Here is a 23,480-nt window from a genome sequence, read left to right as displayed (position 1 = left end):
CCTTGCTTCTGTTCCCTCTCTTGCTGTGTCCCTCTCTGTCAAATAAATAAATAAAATCTTAAAACAAAACAAAAAAACAACAAAAGGTCGTGTCTTCAGTAACCATACTGAAAGTTCCTTGCAGTTGGGCTTTGAGTAGAGTATTTCTTCATTCATTCGCTGGAGATTTATTGGGCACTTTGTATGTATCTCACAGGGGAGCCAGGAGTGGGGGAGACAAGAATGACAAAGACTTAGTTCCTGCCATCAGAAACCTTGCACACCATCTAATTATCATCAACTGCTACCTACAGGTGGTTGAGATAAGACCAGGGCGAGCCAGAAGCAGGAGCACCTGACTCAGCTCTGAATCCAGATTGGCATTCTGGGGAGGTAACATCAGAGCCAAGGAAGGGTGGTAGGAACGCACCAGAAGCAGCTGGGGAGGGCGGTGCTGCCGGACGAGAGAGGAAGAACGTTCTGGGCAGACAGCAACGTGTTTACCGACTAGGAGGGGAGGCAGAACACGGTCTTTTGTGAACTGCAGGAACAAAATGGCTGTGACCTTGGTTCTGAAGGACAACTAGCAGGAGATAAAACGAGGCAGGCAGGTAAGCAAAGGCCAGATCATGAGGAGTTTTTCAGTCCCTTCTACCTGGATGGTAGTTCCTGGTACAGCGCCTGCATCTGGTAGGGTTAGTGGATATGTTTGTGGCCTTTATGCACATGATTTCGTCTCAGAACGTTTATAGTCAAGGAAACCCAGTTTGGCAAGAGAACAGAGTTTCAAAATTGCTCTCCTTCATAGTTTCTAAGAAGTACAAGATTTGGGGCCACATTTATAAACAAACAAATGAACAGCCTTCTGCTGCCGTGCTCTTCGATATCTTTCCTCACACTGATGTCCCTTCTTTCTTATAAAAGTAAAACCAAGCAGAAAATTTTATCTCCTCCACCAGCTGGCCGCTTTGTCCCTTCTCTTCCCCTTTTCACCTTCCCTCAGACTCTGTGGTACCGGCTGGACTTAGCCTCTCTCCATCTCCCCTCTCCCTGTCTGTCCCCCTCTCCATTTCTACAGAAGTGGAGAGAAATTGACTGACAGAAACAGAGCTCTCCTCAGGTGACCTTAGGTTAAGAATGATTGTCCAGGGGCGCCTGCGTGGCTCAGTGAGTTAAAGCCTCTGCCTTTGGCTCAGGTCATGGTCTCAGGGTCCTGGGATCGAGCCCCGTATTGGGCTCTCTGCTCAGCGAGGAACCTGCTTCCTCCTCTCTCTCTGTCTGCCTCTCTGACTACTTGTAATCTCCGTCTATCAAATAAATAAATAAAATCTTAAAAAAAAATGATTGTCCAAACACATGTGAGGAATGAACAAGCCATTCTGTGGAAGAACGAGGGCACTCTGGCCACTCCCAGAGCCCTGTGTGTGGTGAGTTGAGCCCACCTCAGAAACTCACCTTTTCATTCTAAAACAGAAATTGGTTCATTCAGGATTCTGTTTTCTGCCTCTCCCCCCCCTCATTATTTCTCCCAAACCTTGAATCATAAACTTCTAGAAAGCACTGTGAATAATTTATATCCTTTTATTACTCATTGCTTAACTCCCTTTGGGGGAAATGAAGAGAAACATTTGTCTTCTGCTGTTTACTGTCCCGTGGACTGAGACCATGTCAGCTGCAGGCAATAGGAAAGATTTATGACCACAGGAGCTGTCATTATGGAACATTTGATTGACCCATAGTTTTGATTAATCAAAATATTTTTTTTTTTAAATCAGGACCTGTGTGAATGACACCAGAATGGAAATTCAACGTTTTACCCACTTCCACTGAAACCTTCTTGTTATCTATCATCTTTCTTTTCAGTGCTCAATGGTGAGCATTTTCTCCCCTGCCTATTTAATTGGTTTTCCTGTGGAGTCTTTCTCAGAATTTGTAAATTCAAATAGAGAGCTATGATGACTTCGAGTGCAGAGTGGTACCCTGCTGTGGGGGACATGGGAACAGAGACATGCTCAGGTTCTGTGCAGTTTGGTCTTTCTAAATGTCTTTACTCAACTTCCCAGAACCAGGGATTACAGTTAGGACCAGTCTTGGGCTATTGAGATGCCTCTGGCACATTGGGTTGATCCTGCAGCAGATCTTGTTAGAATGGGTCAGCTTCACTCCATCAAGTCTGGTACCATACCATCCAAGACAAAAATTGCTGTCTCACCAAAACTTCTGTAGCCTAGCAGAGCTGGAAGAACTGGCCTACCCTTGACCCACTCTGCGCTGCACCCTCCCACCCACCCCCTGACCCAAATCTATTTTTTTCAAAGCATAAATATGACTGTATCTGCTACTACCACGTCTCCCTGCTTGAACACCTCTAAATGATTTCCTGTTGTTCAGAATCCTTGAAGCGGTTCAGAAGGCCTTGCATGGTCTCCACTAACACTCTGTCCTTATCACTCTGTCCCTTGGACTCTCCATTCCAATCACACTGGCCTTTACTTAGTCCCTATTCTCTTTCTGCTCCGTCTCACCACAGGACTCTTGCACATCTGGTTCCTGCAGCCTAGAAATCTCAGCGCGAGTGTTTTTACTTTTGAGATATTTTCTCTGCCTCTCTACTCCCTAACTGGACTATTTCTTTGTTATAGGTGCTCTGGCACCAAATACCTCTCCTTATACACCTTTCAGAGGGTCTGTTATATATGTGAGGTCTTTGATCAAGATCTGCCTCCCCTGGGGTTCTTTGAGGGCAGTGTCCATCTTTGTTCTGACTCACCTCGGTATCTTTGGCCCCTAGCATGATGCCTGGTTCTTAGGAAGTGCTCGGTAATATGTGTTGCATGACTGGATGAATAAATGAACTTGAGTAGAGGTTTCATCAGATCATGAGCTTTACCTTGTCTTTGAGGAACGTATCTAGTGGGTAAGAAATCCAAAGGAATCTCCACTGCAACAGCCAAGAGTTAAAATGGACTCAGCGGCCAACTGCTTCCATTTCTTTCTGTTTAAAATGAGGGGTGCCATAGATGATAATAGTTTTGGGTGGCCATAAGAAAAGTCTCTCTGGGGCTGCTGGGAGGTTTTTCTATTATTATTGGGTTTATAGCTACAGAATGTATATTTTTCTGTCCTGTTTCCTTGTTTTTCAGAGATTGTCATGTATTCCCTATTGGAATGAAATTGTGGATACTTCTTAGTAAATTGTGTACAAATGAGTTTGGGTTGTTTCATTGAGCATCCCAGTTAATTCACCCCCTTATCTTAATCCTATGAGCCTAGGAAACAGGAAATATCTCCCTCAGGCAGAGGGATGCAACTCTTGGGCATATAGTGAGGGATTTTTGTTTTTGTTTTTCCTGAATATTACCTCCTTTTTCCAAGGGAGAGAAGTAAATGGTATCCACAAGGAAAAATGCATGTTTTGAGTCTGGAAGCTGCCAGGGATGGCAGGAGAGGAGAATTTTGCCACGCATCGAAATAGTAGCTTTCCTGGTCTCAGGTCGGAACATGTGTCTGTGTCTCTGGGCAGATTTGGTTTAAGACTAGAACAAATAGCTCCCCTTCCATGAGTTCTGACCTCTAGGGTGAAAAAAAAGGAACTAAGCCAGTCCAACTGCAACTGCTGCGGAAGTCATTGTTCTCTCCAGCCTTCTGGGAGCCCCCAATAATTAGCTGTGCAAAGAGCAAGTTGGAAGCAGAATTCCCCTCTAGGGTTTTCCATGTCCAGCCAAACAAAGCGAGCTGAGCTGAAGACAAATAAGGCCTGTGACAGAGAGTGAGTGCCAAGTCTCTTTTCTCATTCCTTGCTTCTGTTCTTGTTCTCCCCATCTGAGTCCTCAGCAATCTTGTTGCTCATGATTGCCCCTGGGTCCTCATGATGTAGCCAGAGGGAGTTTTCTCTAAATAAGGAGACCAGTGGGCCACTCTTTTGGGACTTGGGAGGGCTCTGGAGGAGCGGTTGGCCTGTGGAAAGAGATCTCATCATGTCCTTCTGGTTTTCTGGTATTTTCAAAAAGAAGCCAGAAATCTGGACTTTTGTGCAAAGACACCCAATTTAGTATTTTGCTACATGTTTTGTTTTGCTTATAAATAATGTGCAGGCCAAGCACACACACACACACACACACACACACACACACACACACTTTTGTACCTTTAAGCTAGAACCGGACTTTGTCGAGGTGCCTAGCCTCATGCAAGCTCATTATCTCTTGACTGACACCCATCGGACACTCATACTTGCTGATATTCCCTTGATATTAATAATAGTAATAAAATACAATACTAATAATTAATGATAATAGTTTTAACTTTTTAATTGAACACGTATGAAGGGCACCATGACCTTAGAAGCTACATATCTTTTTGTTCCAAATAGAAACAGAAGCCCAGAGTCTAAAAGAGGTGACTAAGCCAGTTGCTCAGCTAATGAGTGGGTTCTGCTCCAGGCTGCACTGCCTCCAAAGCCAGTATTGACAATCCTGCTGCTGCCCTGCCTCCAGCTCTGCTCTGCCAGGACTGGCCAGAGGGAGCCAAGATGGGCCCTCCAAGGGTCTGTCCTTCCAAAGAGGAACCCACCAAGTCTGTTGTTCTGATGGACTATCTTCATGCTTAGCCTGCAGGGCAGCCATTTAAAAAGGTCAATATAGTAGGAGGGCATCTTTCTTTTACTTCTTTTTCTCTCCTCTCACCCGAGCTATGAAACTCTTCCTCCTTTCCCATTGCCATCTCTTTATGGGGAATTACCTATAGGGGATTTTGATTAGCTGTCATGGTATCCTGTTATTTGATATCTGGAAATGATACAAAACTGTCTATATTTGCGTGTTTTTCTAAGACTCAGGCTCTCTGAGTTTAGGTACTTACCGCCATTGTTTAGCTTCCCTACTAAAAGCAAGATGGCGACTTTCAGTTTGGGATACAGTTAACCCAGGGCTTCTAGAAGCAGATGACTGTATGATAGCCTGCTGGCCATGGAACACATTTTTCTTGTGGTGCAGATACTTTGCTGTAGGTATTGAAGTGTTAAAGCATTAGTCTATGAAAGACACAAAAGCCTGACTAATTTTATAAGGTGGGGTAGTTCTCTACGCTAGCTACTGTTTCATGGACTCCCATATGTTAATGATTTCAGCTACTGGGGAATCCTTTTAATCAGGAGAAAGGGGCAATGGGAGTGAAGAATATAGGCCTTCAGAAAAACCACATTGCATGCTCATGACCTGCTTTCTACGTGAACTACTTCTCAATGTCCCTTTTGATTTTTTTCTGTTATCATCTTGGTTTGAATCCCTCTTACCCTTCAGTAAATTGTTGTCTAAAAGCGGAGGGTTTTGCAAACTGGACCATTGGTTTCAAGAAGTGGAAAGGAGCTTTTTAAGGAAATCCATAGTAATCATGATCATAGTTCCACTTACTGAAGCCTCATTTAAGGGTTTTGTGCTCATCCCTTCTCTTAGTCTCCCCCCAAACTCTGTGAGGTGGGCATTCTCAGTTTCAGTTGTACAGATGAGAAAACAGGCTCACAGAAGCAAAGTGACTTGCTTGAAGGCACATAGCAGTAAGGCCTGATTCTTCTTTCCAGTACCATTTGTGGATCAGAATATCTTGTAAATAATATAGCTTCTTGGGCCATAAGCTTGTGCCTTATATCTTAGCCAGGGAAGACCCTAGGATCTATACTGTTCAAAAGTTCTGGGTCACTGTAATGTATGATTAAGACTTGGAAAATATTGCCATATCTCACATCATGGATTACCCCCCACCCCCATCTTTTGAAATAAATCAAAGTACAGATTCAGTTTGGAGATTTCAGTAGTTGTTTCCATCCCTTTCAACTCAGCCATCCCCACTTCTGCCTTGGTGGCTCCAGGAAAGACTTCTCAGAGGAGATCACATTTTGCTAGGTCCTAATTTATGGATCAGAGGGGGGAGACGGGAAGGCACTGAGGCAAACTGATCTACAGGTAGAAGTCACAGAGCTGCCAGCAGATTGAAGTGCCTGGGGATTGTTACAAGGTCGATATGCCTGGACAGATGGTGACAGATGTAGCAGACATGTTATCAACTGAGTCCAAGTGGAGATGGTCTTGGGAGGTCCCACTGGCAATACAGCAGAATTGGCTTCAGCCGTGGAGCACAGAATGCTCATGTCGTTGGCCAGTTTCCTTGACAGCCTGCTTCAGGGCAACCTTAGCTGCATGCTTCTGCCTGACCACTCGCCAGAAGATGATCAGGCAGGGTGCTGACAGCTCAGATAGGGTTCCTGTCTACAAACGCCTTAAACTCAATTACGACAGAATCAGAAATGACAGTGGATAGAAAATAACTTGGCGCAACACAGTAGGTGCTGAAGCAGACGTCTGAGGTGAAATTAGGAGCTCTTTAGCTGGCTGGAGGAGTTGGCTGTAAACTGGAAGACTTTTCCCTGAGAGTGCTCCTGTAAGGACATGTGGCTTCCTGACCAAGGAGGTTCATTCGCTATCTGTGGAAAAGTAAGCACCTTTGATCATTTAGACCCGAGAACTCGTCTTTCTTTGCCACTTCCAGTCGATCAAGTAAATATGTCCAAAGAGTTCCTTCTGGAACAATATGGATTAGCTGTCCCAGTCTTCCCTGAAGTGGAGAGTGTGATGAGTCCTTGTACGATGGTGAATAAGAGGAGAGGGCCCCACAGTCAGGAGCCATTGTGCTAACGTTTTAAATCCTCTCCTCATTGCCTCAAGATGCCATGAATCACGTACAATCAAGTCCTAGGAGGTGGCTGATGGATACAAAACTCATCAACGTCACACTGAATGGCTATTTTAAGCACTGTTTCTATTCAGTTTCTAGGGTACCAAGGGCTTGAATTGCCTTACATTCCATTTGCGAGTTGTTAAAGAAAACCCGAACCTGACGGTAGCAAAAGAGGTAAAAAGAAAACAAAGCAGAGTTTATTCCGGAACCACTGCAATGGGGGAAAAGAAACCTCAGTGCAGAACTGGGTTCAGGGCTGAAGGAAGTGTGGACAAGTGGGGATTTATAGTCAAGGAGCAGAGTAGGGGTCAGTGCATTGGAAATTCCTAAGAGGGTAGGGTGAGGCTTATCAAACTGACCTAATGGGATTCTCACTGAAGGCAAGCCAGGGAGGTCAGGTAGCAAGGGTGAGGAATGAGGAATTTGGTCAGATAGTAAGGGTGATGAGATCTTGAGAATGGATTTTTTTCCCCTAAACTCATTTAGCAAAATTCTTGCTACAGTTGGGTTATGGAGATCCCACAAAAAGCCAAGGTTGAAGCCTAGACGGATTAGAGGAGCCAGACCAAAAGACTGTCTAGGCTTTGTCATACAGAAGACAGTCCTCATCCGTCAGAAGGTGTGTTGTGGGATAACTGGTTTAGAAAGGGGGCACCTGGGAGGCTCCATTGGGTAAACTTCTGACTCTTGATTTTGGCTCAGGTCATGATCTCAGGGTGGTGGGATCAAGCCCTGCCTTGGGCTCCATGCTCAAGAGAGAGTCTGCTCGAAATTCTCTCTCTCTCCCTCTGCTCCTCCTTACCCTCCCCCCGGCTTGCACGCATGCTCTCCTGTGCTCTCTCTTTCTCTCTCAAATAAACAAAAATAAATCTTTAAGGAAAAAGAGAAAGAAGGAAAAACAGTCATGAGGGAAGGGGAGGAATGGGGAGTTTTAGTTTGCAAAGGTGAAAAAAGTTCTGGAGCTGAATAGTTCCAGAAGCAGTGGTAGTTGCATGGCAATGTGACTGTGCCATCTGGATGCTTAGAAGTGGTTAAAATAGCACATTCTATGTTCTGTGTATTTTACCACAATAAAAAAAACCATCAATCCATGATAAGATAGAGGCAACAACATCAGTAACAATGATAGTCATAGTTCTCACCGTTTCTACTTCGTGTTGGGTGCCATGCTAGCCACTCAGCAATGATTATGTCCTTTTCATACAGAGGACTCAAGGATCGGAGGAGTTCATGAGTTTCATGCAGCAAGTAAGGGGCCATCTCATCTTAGAGCTCTCTCTCTTGGCTTATGCTCACATGAAACCACCTCATTAGATGGTCCCTTCCGTCTGAGCCCCACCACCAACAAACAACTGCAGTAAACAACCAAAAGGACAAAAGGACCCAAAATTTACCTTATCGAATGATAGCAACTCTGATGTATGCATAGCTCTTTTAACAGCAGAGAGGTATGCTCTGATTTCTTGCCTGCCTTTACAGTTCAACTGTTGTAATCACATAAAAGGACACCCTATATTTATTAGAAACATGTTTAGCTGAACATTCCCCTTCCCTTTGACTCAGGGAAGAACATGGTTCTTCCCCTTGTTTCTTTGTGAAATGCCACCTTTCACCTAGACTCTGAGCTCGTCAAATGCCAGAACAGCCTCTTCCCATGTGACCTTCGACCTGGCACATCATAGGTGCTGAATGAAATATTTGTTGCGATGAGCTGCCAGCAACGTGGAAGGTGTCTGTGTAAGCTTTCCCGAGGATTAGGGGGTACGCCGTGGTTGTATGGTGCATTACTATCTCCTGGAATCTAAAATTCTGAAAGATACCTTAGAGGTGATTTTCAACCACGAATTATTTTGCTCCCCAGCCACAGGTGGTGATGTCTGGAGACTTTTTAGGGATCATAACTGAGAGGGGCTGTGTGCTAGTCCTCGCTAGTCAGGAAGAGGCCAGGAATGCTGGAGATACCTCTATGTATATACCACGCCCAAAGATGCTGCTTTGGCATAAGGATTATTTTGATGTCATTATTTTGAGAAACTGCAGACATAGGAGAAGGTCTGGAAACAGAACAGAAGTTATGTTTTGTAAAGGAGATTAACATTAGATAGGGGCCCAGACGGGGAAGAAAGCTATTGCCTGAGGCTTCTCTGCATGTTTACCCAATCTCTCCTCTCCCTCCCTTCTATGGTTGTGTTCCCCATGATGAAACCCCAGACCTCTATACCTCTCCTCAGCTCTGGAGGGTATATGGGCCTCAATCCTCTGGGCTTCAGAGTTTCTTATCTTTGTGGGACTCCCATAAGTATATATGCAATTAACATTTTTCCCCTTCTTCTGTTAATCTGTCTTATATCAATTCCATTCTTAGACCAGCAACAGAACCTAGACAGATGGAAGAAAACACTTTTTTTCATGTAGGACAATCCCCCACAACAAAGAATTGTCTGGCTCTAAAAGTCAGTGGTGCTGAGCTTTAAAAAATTCTGCTGTAGGGATTTAATTCACTCATTCCACAGGTGTTTATGATCCGACTCCACCCTCTGACTGAAGGCTGAGCAAGCCTGTTTGTCCAAGATCACAGGAATACATGGTATTGATCTAGCACCTGAGCCTGGAGTCTCAGGGAGGGGTCTTCCCATGCAGGAAGGTGGCCTCTTGTAGTCTATTACTGATTCACATGCCATCTTTGTGGTCACGGTGAGCAGGCCCTGCTGAGACCGATAGGACTTTGAGCCTGTGCCTGGTGCCTGGAACTGATGGAAAGGGCAGTGATCTAAGACAGCACATGCTGCCGGAAGCCCCTGGGCTTGGGTTCCCTGGGCTCTTGCTGATTCTGTGGAGGCAGGGACCGTTTCCCGGGCTTCCTGGGTAGGCCACACTCCAGTGCTGGGCCAGTCCCTCTTCACTGAGCTGGAACACTATCTCAGCCACCCTGTTTTCACAGTGCCTCTAGAAACCATTATTATGGACTTTGTTGAAAGAATTATCATGTTCACACAGCTCTGTATTTGCAGTAGGCTTAGGACTCTTTTCAGATTCGAGCACTGGCGGTCTTTAATGCAATCTGCTTTCCAGCACACATCACATGCTCTCCCCCTCCCTTTCCTCTCTGGGGCTGCCTCCTTGCTGCCCTCTCATTGTGGTCTGTCTCAGTGTGCAGAGAACCTGCAGCTGAGCATCCCAGGTGCTGTCTAATTCTCAAGATGGTAGGGTTGATGGATTTTAATCAGGTGAGTGCAGTTTCATGCAAATGCTCCTTGAGCTGAGGCCCATAAACTGGGCTACTCAATATTATGGTCCCAAATATTAGTTCAATGCTCATGGCTTACATAAATGGCTTTCCTTTGGGGTTAGGTTAGGGGAAAATCAATAACAAGCAGCTGGAAATGTGGAAAGGGACTGTGTACTTACACTCCATCATGATGTACCCCTGCTCCCAACCAGCGCCGCCTCACACTTATTTTTTTTTGTTGTTTTTTTATGGCTCAGTTTTTTTTTTTTTTCTTTTGTCACATTTAGGGCTTTATAGTGGTATGAAAAGCCACCCTGGCTCCTCCATCCATTAAACGGGAAATGCATATGAACAAATGGAAGGATTGCACCATATAATACAGCTGAAATACAATGTTATCATCTTCCCACTCTGAGCATTTCTCAGGATGGTTTATGTCCCAGCACTTAATTGTTTGCTATTGTTGGTGTACCAACACAATGCTATTAGCAACACAGAAGTCTCGGGCTTTCTGTTTAGATTGTCTTCATGTAGGCTAGCCAGAATTTAGATATTTGTAAACGGAATTGAACAGTGGCCTTTCTTCACAATATAAAATTCAGATAAGTGTAACCGGTCGTGGCCCAACTCTTGTTTATTAATTAAGGCTTTATAATATGGTACCATTATTGGAAGCTGCGGCTTATGCAAAGAGGAATACTAATTACATTCTGCATTTTCTGTAATAATGGGGCAGCGTTTTGGACAATGCAGTCTATCCAGACAATGCATCCAGCTCATAATGTAGTTTATTAACAAGGAGGTTCTGAATGTTTAATGGGAGACTGATACAGCCGTGAAAGGATGACATAAATAATATTCCTGGCCAGGCCGGGGCAGTGGCAATATGTTGCGTGCTGTTATCCTCAAGAGGTCTCCAAATAGCCTTTATGTGTGCTTGCTTTATATTTGTTGACCATTTCTTGATACAAAGGAAGCCAAGTGACCCGAGAAAATCCATTTGGTAATTTCATTTTCCTATTCTCTTAACATTTCCTGAAGCTTTTAAAACAATAGACTTTTATGTTCGCATGCATTCTTTTTTCTTAATTCTCCCCAAGAATGCTCATTTTTATAATTGTCATCATGGATTTCTTACAATGGCCATTGTGAGAATCAGAATAGGCTTACATTTTTTTTTTCTGACAAATTATTTTTTTTTTAATTAAGCTGCAATTCCTTTGCTATATTAACCCCTTTTAAAGTGTACAGTTCAGGGGCGCCTGGATGGCTCGGTCGGTTGAACGTCTGACTCTTGGTTTTGGCTTAGATCATGATCTGAGGGGTTGTGGGAATGAGCCCCCCATAGGGCTCCCTGGCCAGCAGGGTGTCTGCTTGAAAGATTCTCTCCCTCTGCCCACCCCCACTAACTCACTTTTTCTCTCTCTAAAATAAACAAGTCTTTATATATATATATAAAATATATTAATATATATATTATATATATAATATATATATAAAATATATAATATATATATTATATATATATACACATATAGATATATGTGTATATATATAATATAATACACATATAGATATATGTGTATATATATATATATATATATATATATATATATATCAGTGGCATTAGTATATTCACCAACTTATGGGACCATCAACCACTTTCTAATTTCAGAACATTGTCATCACCCCACAAAGAGACCCTGTACCCATTAGTACTCATTACCCATTCTCCCCTCCTAGCCTGTGGCAACCACTAATCTACTTCCTGTTGCTATGGATTTGCCTATTCTGGACATTTCGTATAAATGGGATCAGACAGTATGTCATCTTTTGTGACTGACTTCTTTCACCAAGCACAGTGTTTTCAAGGTTCATCCATCATGTAGCATGGGTCCATGCCCCATTACTTCTTATCGCTCAGTCATATTATATGGATATACTTCATTTTGTTTATCCATTCATCAGTAGGTGGACACTTATATTGCTTCCACTTTTTGGCTCTTAGGAGTAATGCCACTGTGAACATTTGTATGCAAAATTTTGTGTATGGTATATATATATTTCTCTCTGGGGCATATACTTAGAAGAAGAATTGCTAGGCCATATGGTAACTGTGTGTAAGTTTTTGAGGAATTGCCATACTGTTTTCCAAAGCACCATTTTATATTACTATCAACAGTGAATGAGGTTTCAAATTTGTCCACATGGGTAATGAGTTGTATCTCATTGTAGAATTGATTTGCATTTCTCTATTGATTAATGATATTAAACACCTTTCCATGTGCTTATTGACCATATGTACATCTTCTCTGTGAGGCTACCATTTTTTAACCCCTGTTTTACAAATGAGAAAACAAAGGCACTGAAAAGAAATGAGATTTTACCAGTTTTACTGCATGAGGTTATAACCCATCCATACTAGAATTTAAGTTTTCTAACTCAGTGATATAAAAGCTTGGAGGTTCATCACCTAAGAATGAAATAAACTATAAGCTACTTGCATTTAGGTATGACTCTTTTTTATTTGCAAGTGACAGAAACTCAGTTCTAACTGTAGCTAAATGAAAGTCAGGGGGTTTTGGCTTACTTATCTCAAAACTTAAGGGCTGTTTTGCCTTCAGGAAGAGATGGATCTAACTGCTCAAAGATGACATCAGAAATCTATTTCTCTCATCTCTTAGTACTGTCTCCATCAGGTTGATGTCATGTATAGAGAGGGTCTCTTTTTGTGGTAGTTAGATGGCCACCAGATGCCAGCAGGATTTATTTTTAGCTCCTCTTTCTCAAGAGTTCCAATCCCAAATTTCAGGAGTGAGTAGCATTGGATCAATCATTGAATCAAAGATTGACTCCCTGAATCATTTGTCAAAAGAAATACACTGACTGGTCACTTGCCCACTCTCCGTGTAAGAAATGATGTTAGCTCCATCCACACCATCTGGCTTCAGAGTTGGGAAAAGAAGGTGTCCCCTAGAGGAAAATCAGATTGCTGGCACTACCACAATGAGAAACGTATGTGGTGGCAAGCCAAACTCACAGATGTCACTATGCTACTCAGTCTTTTGCCTGGGCCTTGATTTACCACTTACTGGCTTCTTGTTGTCTGTGGATTTACCTTAAAAGGCACAGAGTCTCTGAAAAGTCATGTTTGGTGGCTTACAACTAAAGGATCAATCAACCAACGCACATTTATTTTTTCAGTACTGAGGGTTTGTTTGTTTTAATAAATGCTAATAAGTTTGCTTATACTTGAAGGTGAGTGGCTTTTCGCTGGAATTTTGTGTCTGAGTTGTTCCAGATTGCTTTGGTTCTGTGTTTGGAGAAATGAAACAGTCCCTTGAATAGAAATATAAATATACCCGTTTATTTATTTATTTAAATTAGCAATCCCTGTGAAGCCGCTTACTCTTTTTATATTTCAGTATGTTTTACAAGGCACAACAAAAGCAGTCTCATCGCATAGTAAATCTTTCACACAGGATTAAAATTTAATGGGCAAGGTCTTTAAAGTAGACATATTTTTTCTTCTTTAGTTCTTACTTAACTCCTCCACATTTGATACCTGGCTTTCCCCCATTCTAAGTCATCCAGCTTCTTTTTTTTTTTTAAAGATTTTATTTATTTATTTGACAGATCACAAGCAGGCAGAGAGGCAGGCAGAGAGAGAGGAGGAAGCAGGATCCCTGCTGAGCAGAGAGCCCCATGCGGGACTCAATCCCAGGACCCTGAGATCATGACCTGAGCCGAAGGCAGAGGCTTAACCCACTGAGCCACCCAGGCGCCCCATAAGTCATCCAGCTTCTAAGACACACACAAGTTGAGCAGCGGCAGAAGCTATGCATTGTTTTCTCTTATTTGACCCGTAAAATTGGTGTGTATCTAATCCATATAATAGCATTTTCCATCCGCATACCAATTCTGTTTCTTAGACAAGATCTAGCTGAAGGGTTGTTAAGGAGATTGCTAAAGTTGCATTCGGACTCAACAGAAAAGAATGCTGTGATCAATGAATGATGTCTGTCACAGGCCCAGGACGTGAAAGAGAAGGCACTTGGATCCTATGATTTTCTTCCCTATTTACATTTTGAACGTAAGTTCTGACACTGAATGTTTACAGGATTAGGACAAGTTCCCTTGATGATTCAGATCAACAGATGGCTTCTTCTTTCACTGCCCAGATAAACTGTTTTGCCTTGCCTTTACAGCTAAGTGTTTGAATCCCCAAGATTGCCTTAAGTGAAGAGATTTGACTTCGACTTACTATTTTGATCTAGAAGTGCACCAAGTATAAGCATAAAAACTGCTAGCTGTACAGGATTAAGTAAATGGAGTGTTTATTCAACCAAAGTATGCATCTAATGTCTGCAGGTGTATAACACTCCATTAAGTCCTTAGAGCATGTGAAGGTGATAGGAGATAGCATCCTGACCTTTAGAGATTTAGAATCTAGTATTGGAGGAAAAGCTGGAAGATTCAGAAAAGGAGCTCAGAGTGTACAGAGAAGGGGTGAAGGAGGGCGCCTGGGTGGCTCAGTTGATTAAGCAACTGCCTTTGGCTTAGGTCATGATCTCAGAGTCCCGGGATTGAGAACTGCATCGGTCTCCCAGCTCCCTGGGGAGTCTGCTTCTCCCTCTGAACTTCTCCCCTCTTGTTCTCTCTCTCTCTCTCTCAAATAAATAAATAAAATCTTAAAAAAAAAGAAGAAGGGCTGAGGAAATAAAACACTGATAATGAGGAATGAAGAGTAGAGTGATCCACGGAAGATTGTGTGGAAAATGTATTTTCTTTTTATTTTATTTTCTTTTATTTATTTTTTGAGCAGTCTTAAAGGATGTGTGAGCATGGGCTGGCAGAAATGACAGACGGTTGAAAAGGGTAAAAGCTACTGGCTGAAGGATGGCATAACTCAGAGGCCTCAGTGTACTAGACCACTTGATGTCTATTATATGGGAATATAGAAATAGATTATATTGAAAAAATGGAAGATTCAAGCATAAATTAGAAAATAACAGACAATCTGGAGATTTCACATTTTTTTCATAAAAATTGTTTTCTTGCTTTCCTAATAAAACTGGATGATATGACAACATTGGGGCACACCTCCTAGCTGGCCACAAATGGCCAAGTGAGTTCCACTTGCCATAGTAGACAGAGCTTGCCAGTGCCTTCCTCTCCCTGAGTACTCCTGAGACGGAGGTTGAAGGTCAGTTACTACCTAGCAACCTGCATGCCCTATTGAGACTATTTCTTTAAATCTATGTCTTCAAGCAAAGTTTAGAAAATGAAAAATAAATTTTTGAGAAATCTCTGAGAAAAAAGGGTGGAGGCAGGGAGATAGCATGTTTCATATGTAGTCAAGCGTGCTGGTAACTGTTGTTCTTATAAGAACATTTATTTGCCCTCTGTCCCAGTGCAATAGGCATGTGGGTTTGCACTTCTCTTGGGATTCTCCAAAAGGAGCAAGTCGAGTTTAGTGAGAAGAGTATAGAGAACGGCAGAGAGCTCCTGTCTTCCTGGAATAGAAACCAGTGTGTGTGTGTGTGTGTGTGTGTGTGTGTGTGTGTGTGTGTGTGTGTGTTTAAAGGTTTATTTGTGTATTTGAGAGAGAGTACAGGGAGGAGACAGAGGGAGAGGAAGAGAATCTCAAACAGACTACCCACTAAACAGGGAGCCTGACGTGGGGCTTAATTTCATGACAGCAGAGATCATGACTTGAGCCAAAACGAAGAGCAGACTCTTAGCTGAATGAGCCACCCAGCTGCCCCAGAAACCATTGTTTTTTGTTTTTTTTATATAATTTTTTTTTTAAGATTTTATTTATTTGACAGAGAGAAACACAGTGAGAAAGGGAACACAAGCTAGGAGAGTGGGAGAAGGAAAATCAGACTGCCTACTGAGCAGGGAGCTCAATGCAGGGCTCAATCCCAGGACCCTGGGATCATGACCTGAGCTAAAGGCAGACACTTAATGACTGAACTATCCAGGCACTCCGGAAACCATTGTTTTAACCATATTTTATCTGCAAAGACATGAGAAAAATGCTAAAACAGCAAACTGAAGAATTTAGTTCTGACCTGTCTGAGAAGTTGGATGTTGAGTATTGAGGGTCAGAATTATGGTTCATGGAAGTGTTAATGAATATTTGAAAAGAAGAAGTTAATGAATTTTCCAAAAATGAAGTGACTAGAGTAATTGTCCCTATTTTTTTTTTCTTTGAAAGGGTTACTGGAGTCAAAGATATAGTCAAGATTAAGAAGTAGTGCATTTCAGCAATGTATATGTATCTTGAGGTATTTTTGCGGTCAAGACCTAGAAATATGACATGGTTGGTAGCACAACCATGAATTTAGAACTGGTGGGAGAATTTTTAAGTTATGTAGGATAGATAAAATTCTAAAAGCTTGCCACAAGGCTTAAACTCTGTTACGGAAAACAAAATTGAGGTTTCCCTATTTGGTTTATAGATGTAACGTGCTCCTTTTTATTACCTTTTTATTAATCAAATGATTTGATCCAGGCTTCAATTTATAAAATGCATTTGGATAATATTCTAGTAATAGAGGAAATGTTTTTTTGATCTCCTGAATGAGCTTTATTTTCTGAAATCACATCGTAAATTATCTTTGCTTTCCTGTGATGGGGCTCCTGCCTCATTGACATTTTATATGATGCAGTTTTCTGACCATCCCAACTATACGACAGCATCACAGTAGAGTCACTATCTGCCTCGATTGCTGTTAGCTGGATTAGTCTTATCGTAATTATGTCTTTGACATAGCTGCTCTGGCTTTTCTATCTCTTTCTTCTTTATCTCAGTTAAAATATATAAAAATGTATTAACAGTTCGATACCCTGGATTCTCTGGAGGGCTGAGCCCTATATTAAATTGTAGTTTCCTAAATATAGGGAGAGAGTAGAGGGACTTGGAACATTTCTGGTGCTGAGTTTTTATTATATTGTGAGCTTTCCTTCAGCACTTTAAGAATCCATCTTTCTCAATATGGGTGGAAGTGGGGAAACTTAAAGGAAATTGTTTTCTGCATTCTCTATAATGGTTTTTATTTAAGAATGATAAAGCAATACTTGCTAAGCCCAAACCAGTTCTGCAGCAGACAGTGCCGAAAATCCCAGAGGAAATGGAAGGATGTTTCCGTGTTGGGAGGAAATAAACTTCACAATGTTATTTGGTATATAAAGTTATTATAAGTATATTGAAGACAGTTTGCCTAGTGTAAAAAAGACTCAACTTGGAGTTGGTCTAGCCATGATTAACCCTTTTATGTCTAGTTGCTTCTCCTCTGAAACAATTTAGTGACACTATTAAGAGGACAAATACAGACTGCACGGGGTTCAATGCCTCACTCCACTTCTTATGCAGGTCAGTGAACCTTCTAGCATCTCCTTTTCTTCCTACACAAAATGGGTACAATAGTACTACCTACCTCATATGCTTTGGATTAGTTGCCATGTTTCTGATGCGCAGAGTGCTGTGTAATGGAAGACTCAGTCTCCAGCAGCTGTTATCATTGTATTCCTTATTAAGGTCTCAGCTGGTTTAGGGAGAGAGATTTCAACCTGAAGTGAGTACATCTGGATTTTCTGCCATAAATCTTTGGAACTTGGAAAAGTCAACTCACTTCTTTGTCCACACTTTCTCCACTGAAAACTGACTGAAATTTCCTTACTAGCCATCCAGTTCTGGGAACAAAGTGAGTTAGTGAATGCACAAGTTTCAGACATCTGGAGAAATGTTCCCCAGATCAAATTTCTCTACAGATTTAGTCTTTTCAAAGCTATTTTTAGTTGTATTTTTTCCTATAGGCAAACAGGGAAAGGGTAGTTTTAAAAATGATATTATTGCTTAATTAATTTCTAATTCTCAGATGGAAAGTAATAGGCTTCATATCTGGATTTCTAACTCAGTACCAGTTGACTCTCTTCATCAATCACCTTGTCACCAAGGCCGTTTTAGGGTGTTGACAATATCTTTTCAGCCATCAGATCAGTCTTGAGTGATGAGACTTCCCTTTGTTGGGTTAGAAGGGGAGACCAAACTTTTGTTGTCAGCATCCTGGCCAAAAAACAGGGAATGTCACTGGCTGGTGATAGATTTTGGGTTGTTTATTTTTGGATGTTTTGCATATATTCTTACTTAATATTTGTTAGAAAGTGTTACCAAGCATTCTTTGGTCCTCACTTTCCAATGCTGCTTCTTGCCTGCTAACTCTAGGCCCTAATGAAAATTACTTCATGTTGGTGAGCCTCACCCTCAGTATCATTATCCGTAAGTGGAGTTCTCATGGTGTAAGGTAAAGCATGTGAAGTACTTACAAGTTAATGCATGTTAAATGCAAACATAATGCCTGGCACATACTAAGTACTAAATAGCTGTTGTTACTATTAGTCGTAGAAGTATACCAGTTAATAATAGTATTACTAATCAGTTAACAATAATAGTGCTACTTCCTGAAATAGGAGAATATTGAGTATATTCCTAATGTAGGGGGGAAAAAAAGACCAAATGCATAAGCTTAAAAGAAAGGTTCTAAGACTATTGGCTAGATTTTATATACTGGGGACTATTTAATAACTTGTATATATCCCAATTACAGGGAGCTATCTCTGTTGGTGATTCAAAAGATGATACAGGATAACTGGGCATTCACAAACAAAAGAATGAAGTTAGACCCCATACCTCACACCATGTACAAAAATGAATTCACAATGGGTTAAAGACCTAAATGGGAGATGTAACACTATAAAACTCTTAGACAAAAACATAAGCATAAACCTTTCTTAGATATGATACCAAAAGTACAGCAACATAAGAAAAAATAGGCATATTGGACATCACCAAAATTTAAAACTCTCGTGCTCCAAATGACATCATCAAGAAAATAAAAAGACAACTCACAGAATGGAAAATTTTTCTTGCAAATCATACTTCTGCTGAGGGACTTATTTCTTAAACATACAAAGAATTCCTACAGTTCAATAGCAAAAGGACAAATAGCCCAATTAAAAAGGGGTAAAGGATCTGAAGAGCATTTACTTAAAGAAAGCATACAAAAGGAAATGAGCCCATGAAAAGACTCTCAGCACCATTAGCCATCAGGGAAACGTAAGTCATACCACAATGAGAAAGAAACCTCCTTAGATAGATGCACTAGGATGGCTGTAATCGAAAGAGAGATAACAAGGTTTAGTGAGCATATGCTGAAACTGAAAGTAAATACACTGTTAGTAGGAAGTAAAATCGTGTGGTTGCTGTGGAAAGCAGCTGGAAGCTTCTTAAAATGTTTAGCATAAATATGACTCAGCAATTCTACTCTTAGGTATCTATCCATGGGAAATGAAAGCATATGTGCGCACAAAAACTTGTCCACAATGTTCGCAGCCGCATTGTTCATAACAGCCCCAAAGTGGAAATGACCCAAATGTCCATATACTGACAAATGGATAAATAAAATGTATATTCGCACAATGGGATATTATTCAGCAATAAAAAGAAATGAAGTACTGATAACATGTTACATGGTAGACGACTCTTGAAAACATTATGCTAAATGAAGAAGCCCATTGCAAAAGACCACATATTGTCTGATTCCATTAATACGAAATCTCTAGAATAAACAAATGTGTAGAGACAGAAAAATCGTTTAGTGGTTGCTTAGGAGTGGGGGGCTGGGAGGAAATGAGTAGTAACTGCTAGTGGGTAGGCGGTTTCTTTATGGGGTGATGAAATGTTCTAATATTGATAGTGGTGATGGTCGCACAACTTTGTGAACATACTTCAAACCATTGAATTGTATCCTTTAAGTGAGTTAATTGAATGGTGTGTGAATTATATCTGCGAAAAAGTATCTATTCTAAAAACAAACAGAAAAGAGTTGCCACAGAACTTGTTTGCTGTGGAACAAACTTGAAGTATCCTGGAGTAAGTGCTTCACTAGTTGCTACCATGTCAGTTCTGTGAAGACTGATACAAAGTTAGACATCCTGTGCCTGGAAATAGAGGCACACAATAAAGTATTTGTTAAGGTTTGTGACTGTGCTGGCAGTTGCTAGTACTACTTCAGGTTCCCTAAATCTCTGGAAGAACGAGTAGGACTCAGAAGTTATTATACTCATGAGTATGTTTCACTACAGTGACAGGATACGAAGTAGATCAGCGTAAGGAAAAGGTGCATGGTGTGAAGGATGGAGGAAATGAGGCACAAACTTCTGAGAGCCACACAGGATGTCCTTAATTTCTCCAGCGATGAGCTGCATGGCCTTGGGTACCAAGGAACCTCATTAGATGCTGTGCATAAAGTTTGTACTGGGGGTTGGTCTACCTAACACCTCCCCAGATTCTAGACTCTTAGGAGATAAACAGGCATTCAGCATAAATCACATTAGTTGTACAAACAAAGCATGGTGGCTACTCCCATCACTCAGGAGAGTTTTATATCAGTGTAAGGAACTGTTTACCAGCCCAAATTCCCAGATGCCAGCCAAACACCAACGTAACAAGCAGGGCTTTCTAAGGCTAGGCTGCACAGTGAATAGAAGGGAGCCAGGTTCTAAATTTCCATGTGATCTGTAACAAGCCTATATCTGCAAAAAGTACTGGGAAGAGGAATCAGTGTGCCCTCGGAAGGGTGTGGCTTTGCACACAATTGCCAACTCAATGGTTGGTCGTCTCTAATGAGAAGAACAGTTTAGAGGTTAGGCTATATTTTCAACTCATTTTTCTTCCTGGATGCCCACAACAGATGAATTAAAGCCCAAGAGTGATGGTTCTTAACCAGGATGATTTTGTCGCCCAGAAGATGTTGGTCATGTCTAGAGACATTTTCAGTTGTTACAGCTGGGGTGGGGGTGCCACCTGCATCTGTGGGGTGGAAGCTAGGGATGCTTCTAAATGTCTTACAATGCACAGAACCACCCTTCGCAACAAAGAATTATGTGGGTCAAAATGTCAACAGTGCCAAAGTTGAAAGCTTTGTGTCAGAGAACATTTATAGTGGACAGCCTATAGAGCCTAAGATAGTTATCCGTTAACTCCATAACATAGGATAACATAACATAACATCCATAACATAGGATGGAGTAAGACAAGGGAGGTAATCGGGCTTACCACCTTTTATACCCACCCCTCCCCACTTTCCCTTTTCTTATTTCTTGAGATCAGTGTCCTGAAGATTATAAATTCTTTTTCTATTCTGTGTCTACTGATAAAGGACTCTGGATGGGGGAAAGAAGGCAATTCCTTCTCTCAGGATGGTGGCTTTGATTTTAGGGTTTCAGATCTGTTGCCATAGATGCATTGCCCAGTCACTGACTCTGAAGGAATGTGTGAGGTTGGAAATACCAGCCTTCGTGTTTTCACACTGAATTCCTAAAAGCTGAGAGTCGTTCCTCACCATGTCATCTACAAGCTCTTCCTATTTACCTCCGCTGTTTATAGCCTCATTTCCTTCCTTGTCTTTTCATAATATCTTTCCAAGTGGAAGCTAATGTGAATTTTGGTGCTTTCCAACTCCTCGCTGGTATGTCTAACACCATGAGATTGAATTAATTTGAACTATTAAGCATGAAGTACATATTACCATGGAGCTCATTCCAGATGTATTATTGTTAGCTTAATTGTTATGGCTAATCATTGATTGTGGTTTTTCTGGGTTCTGAAATAATAATAATAATAATAATAATACTCTTTATTATAGTGCCTTTCATTTGAGGTTCTTAAAAAGCCTGCATCCTGGAACCACTTATTGTAAAATTGTCATTATCTGTGTATTCTCATTTGGCAAAGTTTGAGGAGGAATATGCCAGTGTATGAATTAAAAAGCCAAGAAAAATTTATATTCATGAATCATGCTTTTTTTTTTTTTTTTCCAATTTACCAGCATAGAGAAATAGGAGGGGGAATTTAGCCCACTGGGATATTATTTCCAGAGAGCAATCCTGTGGCTTTTATAACAATTTTATGGCCTTTATGTTCACTTCGTATCAGCTCTGACTTGCTAGGTTTTAATTTTAAATGGTTCTTCGATTGTTTGAGGGTTGCATTTTGCTTTATTTGGCCATTAAAGATGCGTATGTGTGTGTGTGTTTGTGTGATTGTGTGTGTGTATTTTAAGGCCTTAAAAGAGATAAAGGTTCTTTGGATACTCCTCATCACTTACATCACATTTTGAAAAGTTCAAAACGAGTGAGAAACACAGTGCAATCTGTCTGTACTTAAGTATATATTTACATACACAGAACATCAGTCATTGGGAAGAGGAAGACAGTGGAAGTATAGTTTGGTCTCTTGATGATCCAAATACTTAAACACTGAAGGAGACCGGGTAAGTTCGAGTGGTTCCCAGCCTACCTGTTGTAGTCTGGATGAACACTCTGGAGGTCTCACCTTTTTTATCAGTTGAAATTAATTGCTACCATAAAGCAATTGCTTCAACATAACGATTATGACAGGTTTCTAATGGAATCCTGATGAGTTTTGTTAAATCGACACTTAACCCTAAAGACGGGAAACATCTTCTTGTGCTACCACACCTCCCCCCAGCAGTAGTTCAGGCAGCTTGGTTTTCCCCAGAAGAGTTTCAGTTTGGCTTCAGTGATACATGGAGAGTTTCCACCATCTGTCTGCTGCTTTCAAGGGACCCAAGAGAAGTGAGTTGCTGGACTATCACTACATGGATTCTTATTGTTGTCCCTTTCCATGGGAGAACTGAGTCCAGGGACTCATGCCATGCATAATGAGGACTCTTCTTGTTACTCATCATGCATTCCTCTGAAGGCTGGGAGGCCACAGTGAGAAAAAAAGGTAAAAGTTTCTCTCCCGTGGCGATGCATTAGAATCCCTTTTGGAGCTTTAAAACCCCTCCGGTGCCTGGGTCCTACCCTGAGATTCTAACTGGTCTGGGAAAGAGCCTGACCACCGAAAGGTTTAAGTTTCCCAGGTGATTCTAATTGTTAGCCACATTGTGCTCTGCTTGGTGTCTAGCTTTTAGCAGAACTGTTATTCAGAACACATAACCACTGGTACAGTCCTGTGTTCTTGCTCTCTACCAGGCATTGTGCTGAATGCTTTACAGGTATCAATCTGTTTGATTGTCCCAATAGGCACATCGCTGAAGATTCATGAACTCATAATTCACTTATTTGATGAATATTTTGGGGGCACAAGTACTGGGTCAGGCAATGTGTTGGCTGTTGGGGAGTATTTTCAAGGAATATTTTCAGGGTTGTTGACATTGGAGTGACATGGAAAGGCTGAGGAGGAGTTAGCTGGGCAAAAGGGGAGGAAAGCCACCACAGGCAGGGACGATGGCTTTTGAAAATGTATTGAGATGGAAGATGGTCAGTTCAAGGAATGAAAGAAAACCAGTGCTCCTGGAGCAAAGGAAGCCAACAGAAGCATGATACAAGATGAGACATAGAGATGGACAGATCCTCCTTGGCAAGGGTTATAGGTTTGGTAAAGGCTTTTGGTCTTTATTTTGAAACCAAATGGAATCTCTGATCATTTACTTTTCCTAGAAGA

At 41.4% G+C, this 23,480-nt stretch overlaps 1 protein-coding gene across 6 annotated transcripts in view; it reads left to right on the top strand.

Moving 5' to 3' along the window:
• FHIT (fragile histidine triad diadenosine triphosphatase) overlaps positions 1-23,480 on the top strand; it is a 1,485,305-nt gene that overhangs the window by 448,374 nt on the left and 1,013,451 nt on the right. Inside the window, exon 1 of one of the 6 annotated variants that reach the window (XM_045989792.1) lies at positions 539-590. The exons of the other annotated variants lie outside the window; for them this stretch is intronic. The gene's annotated coding sequence lies outside the window, so the exon portion shown is untranslated. Of the gene's footprint in view, positions 1-538; positions 591-23,480 lie in introns of those variants that run through there. 6 annotated transcript variants of the gene reach the window in all.

The sequence above is a fragment of the Meles meles genome, chromosome 20 (genome assembly GCF_922984935.1).
Source record: "Meles meles chromosome 20, mMelMel3.1 paternal haplotype, whole genome shotgun sequence".
Taxonomy (NCBI): Eukaryota; Metazoa; Chordata; class Mammalia; order Carnivora; family Mustelidae; genus Meles; species Meles meles.
This window is presented reverse-complemented; position numbering and strand designations above follow the sequence as displayed.